This window comes from Nuphar pumila, chromosome 4 (genome assembly GCF_984573655.1).
Source record: "Nuphar pumila chromosome 4, dmNupPumi1.hap1.1, whole genome shotgun sequence".
Classification (NCBI taxonomy): domain Eukaryota; kingdom Viridiplantae; phylum Streptophyta; class Magnoliopsida; order Nymphaeales; family Nymphaeaceae; genus Nuphar; species Nuphar pumila.
The window spans coordinates 114,912,899-114,921,346 of record NC_143252.1 but is presented as its reverse complement, the minus strand read 5'-3'; the positions used below and the strand labels follow the sequence as shown (position 1 = coordinate 114,921,346).

Genomic DNA, 8,448 nt, shown 5'->3' with positions numbered 1-8,448 from the left:
TATATATATATATATATATATATATATATATATATATATATATATATATATATATATATATATATATGTAAAATCTGAACAAGACAATTTACATCATTGTCTGAACAAGACAACTCACGTCATTTTACACTTGACTGTAAAATCAAACCATTTCATAATTTGCCTGCGTAACTCCTGTATTTGAAAAAATATGGGATTTCTATCCGAACTGACGCTAAAGATTTAATTAAAACTCTAAAACATTTATTAAAAAAACTTATATCCGATTTTCTTGCGACTGATTGAGTTGTACATTAGCATTGTCCTCCAAAGAATTCTCAGAGGCACTGTCATCAATAGACAAAGTTGACAAACTCTCAAACTCTCTGCTGAACTACCATTTTCACTATCTGAAGTTCCAAAATATGTTTCTTCCAAAGGTTTTTCGAGGCTCCAATACATGATGCTAGCTGTAAGAGTAAGCATCATCTTCAGGTTCACCTGTTGATCAAACGATAACCATGGAAACCAAGCAAACCATTATAATAAGGGGAAAAAAAGAAGGTGAAATGAACTACAAACTAAATCACCTCCATAATATCTTCTGGCAAGAGGAAAATAGAGCATCCAAGTTTTCTTACAACACATAATGTAGGCAGCATTCATCTTTTTCTCTTCACCTGCATGGATATCCCAAAACATTAAATACCACTCCAAGATGCTATTTAGTCTAAAGTATGTTCATTAGTAGTGAAGTAAATGGGGGGTGAATCGGAGTAAAGCATAAACTGTATGAATCCATGATTCATCCTAGCCCTTTCCAGTTGCCTCCGTTATATAGTATACTAATTTAGCTGTGGCATTAATCACAAACCCAAGCTGGCCAAACTAGGCTATCAGCCCATGTAGGTTGAGGCTCTAATGTGCTTAAAAAGTTGTCCATAAAATTGACCGCAGAATATGTGCATGCCCACATGTGTGCATGCAAGGTGTGTTTTGCATCTGAAAAGAGAGACATAGTTCGAGAAGGAAAGAAGCGAAATGCATCTAAACTTCAAAAACAACTTTTATACAAACAGAGGCAATTTTGTGAAATTTTCATATTCTGAAAAAATAAGAAGAAATAATAGTAATAAGATACTGTTGTGAAGCCCATTAAAAAGACAATGGTGTGGTGCGTCCATTATTAAAAAGCTTTAGTCAAAGCCTGTGTTCAACAACCAATCGAGGTAACTGCTTAGAATCCCAAAATAAAAAACACTAAAAGGATCGCTTCCACTTCATGTTTCATAAGCATTGGGAATGCTCAAAGTTGCCTTCAAATAATGAGAACATAATTTACTTGCAATCTCACATGGACTTTGATTTAATGAAGTTGATAAGATAAGTAGAATGAATAGAAAATTGCTTTTCAAACAATTCAAGCCATGTGCATTAGGATAAATAAAACCCTAAATACTTGTCATGGACTGATCATATGCCATTATCTAATTGGTCCTTAGTTCAATAACCTCCCAAAAAAGGATTTGTCAGAAAGTTCTTTTTATTCTTTTTGCTTCCAATTATCCTGCAACTGATCAATTCGAAGAGAATGAAGAGGAAACAGATAAGAGTATAATTTCAAAAGTGTTTATCCAGTATAATTTTAGAAGAGTGTTTAGTGAATATACGAAAATACATAGCAATTTCTATTAACATGAAGTATTGAAAAATCCTACAATATACAACTATATAGAATTAAAACAAGCCTAACAAACACAGCAGTAACTCCACAATTATGAAAACATTAGATTACCTTTTTCTCCTCTTGTGACAAGTTTCCAACTCACCACTCGAGGCTCCACTGCACTAAGAAGCTCAAGGAAAAATATTCCATTTACAAGATTCTTGTTCTGTACATTTGTGCAATATGATGGCACACAATTGGTTTAAGCCCGATATATACCACATTTAAAGGAAAAACAGTGCCCCCAATGTTATATCCTTAATTTTCAGAGGTGAGTCAAGCATACCTTGAAGCTCTCCATTTTAGAATTTCTTCCTGAGCCCTTAACTTTAGCATTAGCCCAGGTCAGGATATCTGAATCTGTCATCTCTCTGTCACTGGAATGATGTCGCAGGTTCTTTAAGAGATGGAGAATGTTGTAGCGCATCAGTTGCCACAGAAAAGCTGGACAAACAGAGTTCAAAAAAACAAAAAAACAAAGGTAAACACTAAGGTAAAGGATAAATAGCTCACGTATTAAAATTCCTAACAATTTAAGCCACGATTTTGGTTGTTGATTATAAGCAATCTAATGCTTCTAAGTTCTAACAGTTTATGTGGAACTCAAGTTGCATGATGGTATCTCCTTAGCATTCACTAGATTGTAAAATTCTTAAAAGTTAAAATCAAGGTCTAATGCAAAAAAAAAAAAGTAAACACTATGGTAAATGACAGAGCTTACATATTAAAATGTTTCTAACAATTTAAGCCATGATTTTGATTGTGGATTATAAGCAATCTAATGCCTCTAACAATTTATGTGGAACTCAGGTTGCAAGATTGTAGCTCCCTATCATTCACTAGTTTGTAAAATTCTTAAAAGTTAAAATCAATGTTTAATGTGTGCAATTTGATAGTTACAAAAAAATTCAAAAACTTATTGCTCCAGAAGACAAGAGCTTTACAAAAAAATTCTTCAGAACGAAGAAGCAAAAGGAAGCAAAAGGGCACAGGGGCTTACCAAGAATAAGTTTCTTATTTCCTTGAACGATATCATTTCCAACAACATTAACAAGGGAAATTTTCAATTGTTTACCAATCCTCAACCTGGTTACAGTTCTCCACTTTTCTGAATGGCATTTTAATTGGAGGCTTTGTTGCATGTTTCCAGTTAACAATTCCTGGTGATATCTTGTCAAGAACCTCTAGAAGGACCCACCTGCACATACAAAAGTTCACCGTTGCAAAGATCTTTGGAAGCAGCAACTTAGCAATTTACTTTAGTAGAAATATAAAAGAGTGACCGCCTCACCCATTTCTAACATCTTCAAAGACATAGTCGATATAGGTAAAATTTCCAAGACTACTGATCCACAGTCGAAAAGATTACTCTTCCATGGAAACTAGCACATCTTCTGGAATAGCCTCTGTGACAACAGGGGTTTGATCAGAGCGAGATGACAAACCATTCCTAGGGAATCATTAGTTTAGTCAATGTTAAACCAGAGCCATGAATTGAAAACGTCACAGATATTTCCAGTAAGCTTAATAGTCAGTAAAAAACAACAGGAAAAAAATCATGCAGAACAATCTGATTACAGTAGTAAACAAGGAGCAAAAATTAAAAGGTTTAACCTGCATATTAGAAAGACTTTACATATTATACTGCCACATGATAATGGTACAAATTACAATATATCAACTAGCAAATATCCAGTTATGCTTCAAAGGTACAATCCTCGTGCATACATGTGCACAATCATGCAAGAGCATGTACTATTTCAACAATATTGTTATAGTCATAATAATTGCCTCATGTAGGTGTTAAAATATACATATACATATAAGTATATGTGTATATACTTTACTGTAAACCGAAATACCCATCAGGGGTATTTCGGCCCTTTTACTCCATAGGTGTCAGCCCACTTTATTTCTTTTTTACTTTTGTCTTTTGCACTTTATTTCTTCAGCCCACTTTATTATTTCTTTTTTTACTTTTGTCTTTTTGCACTTTATTTTTTTTTGTCCTTTTCACCTTTGCTTTTGTATTTGTGTGATTGGGACAACTCCATATAGCTGTTGGAGCTGCCCCCAATGGTCACAAATGTAACCGTTGGGTGCAACCCCAACAGACATATGGGGCTGCCCCCATGTGCCTCTCTTGTATTATTAGTAGATAAAGGGTATAGTCAAGAATATAGAATTGACAATGATGAGACCTTTGCCCCAGATACTCGAATAACGACTGCTAGAACCCTTATATCTATAACATCAATTCAAAAATGGCTTATTTTTCAAATGGATGTAAAAAATACCTTTTTGAATCGTAATTTAGATGAAGAGGTCTACATGGATCCTCCACCAGGTTTGAATTTAGCACATGAAAAAACTCTTAGGTTACAAAAAGCCTTGTATGAATTAAAGCAAGCTCCCGAAGCTTGGTATGATAGATTTAGTAATCTAATGACTCAACTTCATTTTAAATCTTATTTTACTGATACTGCATTGCTACTCTACCTGGATGATATGATAATCACAGGAGGTGAGTAAATCATATCAAAGATGTGCTTAAAGACAACTTTGATATGACAAATCTTGGTTTTTTAAGATATTTTCTTGGTATTGAAGTGGCTTACTCACCTCGTAATTATTTTTTGTCATAAACTAAGTATGCAACAAAGATTATTGAGAGATCAAGACTCTCAGATGAGAAACGGGTTGACACTCCAAAGGTCATAAATACAAAAATGAAGAAGGATGATGGAGAACCTCTGCAAGATCCAACTCCATACAGACAAATGATTGGAGCTTTGTCTTACCTTTCTATTACTCGTCCTGATATTTCTCATGCTATTCATTCTGACAGTCAATTTCAGCATGCTCCCACTACAGTACATATGAGTATTGTAATGAGAATTATTAGATATATTAAGAATTCTATAAGTCATGGACTATTTTTGTCATCCCCTTCCTCATTAGAAGTCATTGCGTACTCAGACTTTGACTGGGGAGGGAATGTGAATGATAGACGTTCAACAACTAGTTTGTGTGTTTTTGTAGATGACTCTCTAATCTCATGGCGATGCAAGAAGCAACAGAAAGTGTCTCTCTCCTCAACTGAAATTGAGTATCGCGCCATGGCAACTGTTAAATTATGTATATATAAATATATATATACATATACTTATATATATACATTCGTATATATATAAGTATATAGACGTATATATGTATATATACATAATATATTTTTTCTGTTTTGTATAAACCAAAAACCCGATAAGGGTGTTTTGGTAATTCCACTTGTACCTTTTCTTTTTTTACTTTTTACTTTTTTCTTTCTTTTTCCCCTTTTCTTTTTCCTTTTTACTTTTTCAGTTTCTACTTTTTAGGACCATAAGGGGCCCCACCTATCTAGTCGTTGGGGCCCCAACAGTCATATTTATGACCGTTGGGGCTCCCAACGACTAGAAGGGAGCCCCCTTTATGGTCCTCCTTTATGCTCTCCTCCTCTATATATAGAGGAGGCTCCCCCTTGTAAATGTATTGGGTTTTCACCCTTCTTTTCCTTTCTTCAATAATATCCAACTTATGACTTTAAGTCATTTTCTACTTTTGAGAGTTTTGTGTGTGCACTTTTAGTACTTGTGTTCTTGGCTCTTGTGGTCACTCTTAAAGAGTGCCTTTCGCTCTATTGGTGCTTCCGCCTCTTTTCATTACATGGTATCAGAGCAAGGTTGGTGATTGGGCTTCTCTTTTGTTATCTTGGAACGCGTGCCTCTCAAAGTTTTTTAAAGAAAGGAAGGATATTTGGTGCCGATGGAACGTGACTCTAAAGTGGAGTTTTCTTTTAAGCTAAATGGGTCCAACTATCTCATGTGAGCCTCCGCTATGGAAAATCATCTAAGAGGTAAGAAACTTTGGGGTTTTGTTATGGGAACTACTCTCGAACCCTCTCTTGTTCTCACTAAAATCGAAAATGAGGTTGAAAAAGCTTTAGATGGCGATGAGCGCATCAAAGCTATCAATGATCATCAATCCAAAGTTGAGGATTGGGAAAGTAACCATGCCAAAATTTTGGCATGGTTTATGAACAATGTTGACCTTAAAAATTGTGCTAATATTGCCAAATTTAGAAGGGCCAATGAGGCTTGGTTTTTCCTTAAGGGTATGTATACCCAAAAGGATCTTGCTCGACAATTCTTTTGTCAAGAAAAAATCCGTTCCACCAAACAAATGAATATGAGTGTCCGGGACTATTTTAGCTCTCTACCTCTCTTTGGGATGAACTTGCTCTTCTTGAGCCCAAATGGGTAGCTCCACAAGATATATTGAGTTAAGAAGGGAACAAATTGAAAAGGAGCACTTTTTTCAATTTCTTCATGGACTTCGCCCGGAATTTGAACAAGTTAGGGCATCTCTTCTCCATAGAAGCAAAGCCCTACCTATTGAAGATGCCCTTGCCGAGATATGCCAAGAAGAAACTCGACTTGGCTTAAGCATTAAGAGTGATGAAGTTTTGGCCGTCACTAGGCCCGGATCGAATGTTAAAGCATATAGACCTCTCCACTTTAACAAAAATAGTAATGGGCCTAGAAAGGGAATAATATGCCATTATTGTAATGAACCGGGACACATTAGACCGGTTTGTCCAAAACTTAAAGGAAAAGTAGCCACGGTTGGAGAAAATTCTCCAAAGAAGGAAGAAAGTGCCAAAGAGGGAGATATCAAAGAAACTCTTAATCATATCTCCGAAGTTCTCCAACATCTTCTCAAGACTTCTCCTTCAACATCCGGAGCCGCCATCGCCTACTCTTCATCACCTCCAGGTATGTGGATACTAGACTCTGGTGCTTCTTTTCATATGACATCTCATAAAAACTCTCTTTCAAATGTTTTTTCTGAACCCATATCCTCCTATGTTTCAACGGCCGATGGAACATCATTGAAAATTGAAAGTATTGGAACACTTGACTTTAAAAATTCTCAAAAAAATTTCGTTCCTAAAGTAAGAATCGTTCCAAAAATTAATTTAAATCTTTTTTCTGTTTCCCAAATCACCGATCATGGATGCCAAGTCTCTTTCTCACCTAAAGATTGCACCGTGCAAGATCTCCAGTCAGGGAAGCTGATTGGGCAAGGCCATAGAAGGGGTGATCTCTATTTTATGGACTTTTTGACGCTTCCATCTAAGTCATCTTGCAATCTTGTAAAAGACAAAAGTATTGGAATTTGGCATGAGAGACTTGGTCATCCAAATTTTGTAAAAATGTCTCTTTTTCCGTTTTTGAACAATACTTGTAAAGACAATCACATGACTTGTAAAGATTGCATTTTTGGGAAATCTAAAGCTACTTCATTTCCTCAAAGAAGTTACTTTACCACTCGACCATTTGAACTTGTTCATTCCGATGTGTGGGGACCTTCCCCTATTTTGTCTAAAGGAGGTTTTTCGTATTATGTGGTCTTTATTGATGACTTCACTCGATTTACGTGGATATACTTCCTAAGTCGCAAATCCGAAGTCTTCTCCTTCTTTAAAGAATTTCATGCAATGGTTAAAAATCAATTTTTGGGAAATCTATCTATTCTAAGGTCCGATTCGGGAGGAGAATATATGTCCAATGATTTTCAAAGCTATTTAAAAGAAAATGAAATTTGTCATCAACGTTCTTGTCCCAACACTCCGCAACAAAATGGTCTTGCGGAAAGAAAGCATAGGCACATAATAGAAACTACAAGAACGTTATTGATTTCAAAAAATATCCCAAAATCCTTTTGGGCCGAAGCGGTTCTAACCTCAACATATCTCATCAATAGAACCCCTTCATCCTCTTTGAAAAATCTTTCTCCATTTGAAAAACTTTACAATATGTCTCCCGATTATAAAAGATTAAGAATTTTTTGATGTAAATGCTTTGTTCTAACTCGCAAAAATGATAAACTTTCTCCTAGGGCTATTGAATGTATTTTCTTGGGATATGGCGAAAAACAAAAAGGATATCGATGTTTTGACATACTTAAGAACAAACTTTATATCTCAAAAGATGTCACATTCCTAGAAGAAGAAAATGGTTTTTCGCACCAACCAAATGAAAATATTGATTATTCATTTTTATTTGACTTGTTACCTCAAGAAAACATCATAGATGATCATGTTGATCCTAGTGAACCTCTTAATGAAGATCATTTTGAACATCCAAATAATGATCAAAACTTAGAAGAAAATGTTTCAAGACAAATACAAGTCTACTCTAGAAGGAATGAAAGAAATCCTCCTTGTGCCCTTGAAAAATTCTCTCAAAGTGAGTCGATTGAAGAGACCTTTCAAAGAAGATCAAATCGCATTTCCAAGATACCAAATAGATTTGTTTGTTATGACTCCTTTTCTCCTAACTTTCGAGCATGCCTACTTGCTCTTCACTCCTTTCATGAACCATCTCATTACAATGATTCTAAACAATATGCTCATTGGAATGAAGCTATGGAACTTGAACTTAATGCTCTTAAAAGGGCGCAAACTTGGGAAATCATTGATCCTCCCAATGGCAAGAAACCCATTGGATGTATATGGGTTTTTAAGGTAAAAACTAAGAGTGATGGTTCATTAGAAAGATATAAGGCTAGGTTGGTAGCCAAAGGATATGCCCAAGAGTATGGGGTAGATTATGATGAAACTTTTGCCCCAGTTGCTCGAATGACTAGTGTTCGAGCTCTTATTGCTATAGCCTCAGTTAAAAAATGGCCAATCTTTCAACTTG

General features: G+C 35.4%; 1 pseudogene; it reads right to left on the bottom strand.

The window, feature by feature from the left end:
- Window positions 1–256: 256 nt before the first annotated feature.
- LOC149840698 (fimbrin-2-like) overlaps window positions 257–8,448 on the bottom strand; it is a 30,402-nt pseudogene continuing 22,210 nt past the window's right edge.